Consider the following 1,017-nt stretch of genomic DNA (forward strand, 5'->3'; position numbering starts at 1 on the left):
CTGTCATACAAACCCTCAGCCCTCAGCTCTGTTACTCTGGACACCTGTCATACAAACCTTCAGCCCTCAGCTCTGTTACGCTGGGCACCTGTCATACAAACTCTCAGCCCTCAGCTCTGTTACTCTGGACACCTGTCATACAATGCAATCCTTTATTTACTGGATGGTGCTGACTTGAATGTCTAAGTTCAACAGTCATGGAGACAACTTGCTGCCATAACAGATAATAATATCTTACAGTTTGTCACGACTTCCACCGAAGGTTGTTCCTCTCGTTGTTCGGGCAGTGCTCGGCGGTCGGCGTCGCCGGCCTACTAGCCATCACCGATCCATTTTTATTTTTCCTTTTGTTTTGTCTTTGGTTCATTCACACCTGGTTTTCATTTGCTTTAATTTCTGTGTGTATATTTACCCCTGTTTCCCGCTTAGGTTTGTGCGGGATTATTTTCATGTTGCTCGTTGAGGTTTTCCTCAGTTTATTCACGTGTGTACAGTGTTGTAGGAAAAGTAAGGAGAGTTGTTTTTTCTCCTTCCGTGAGTGATTGTGTGTTCCTATGTCTTGGGCGTTTATTGGTATTGTACCTGACCCATTGTGGACCTTAGCTACCTCAGTACAAAGTCACAACACAGTAGGCCTGCCTGGTGATGGTGATGGTCTATTTCTGAACTTTTGTATTTGGTCGGTGCTTTTTAGGGCCCTTGTAAACAGGAGATGGACAAGGTGCTGGAGGAGATCTCCAAGATGAGCTTCCATGATAACAGGGGACCAGTTGAGAATCTGTACCAACTCAAATTCCCCAACTGTGAAAAGATAGGCCAGTACAATCTCAAACAGGTAAGTCTCAAATCGTTGATATGTTTTAATGCAATTTATCCTTGTTAGCTCAACTCATTCTGGTAAAGGGGTCAACTGAAAATGGTTGAAGAAAAACAATGTTGCTGTGATTTTTTTTTTATCCACACACACACACACACACACACACACACACACACACACACACACACACACACACACAC

General features: G+C 43.8%; 1 pseudogene; it reads left to right on the forward strand.

Annotated features, from left to right (window-relative positions):
- The window catches only part of LOC111971961 (insulin-like growth factor-binding protein 2-B), a 39,586-nt pseudogene that overhangs the window by 27,384 nt on the left and 11,185 nt on the right, over positions 1 to 1,017 (forward strand).

Source organism: Salvelinus sp. IW2-2015, linkage group LG2 (assembly GCF_002910315.2).
Source record: "Salvelinus sp. IW2-2015 linkage group LG2, ASM291031v2, whole genome shotgun sequence".
Lineage (NCBI taxonomy): Eukaryota > Metazoa > Chordata > Actinopteri > Salmoniformes > Salmonidae > Salvelinus > Salvelinus sp. IW2-2015.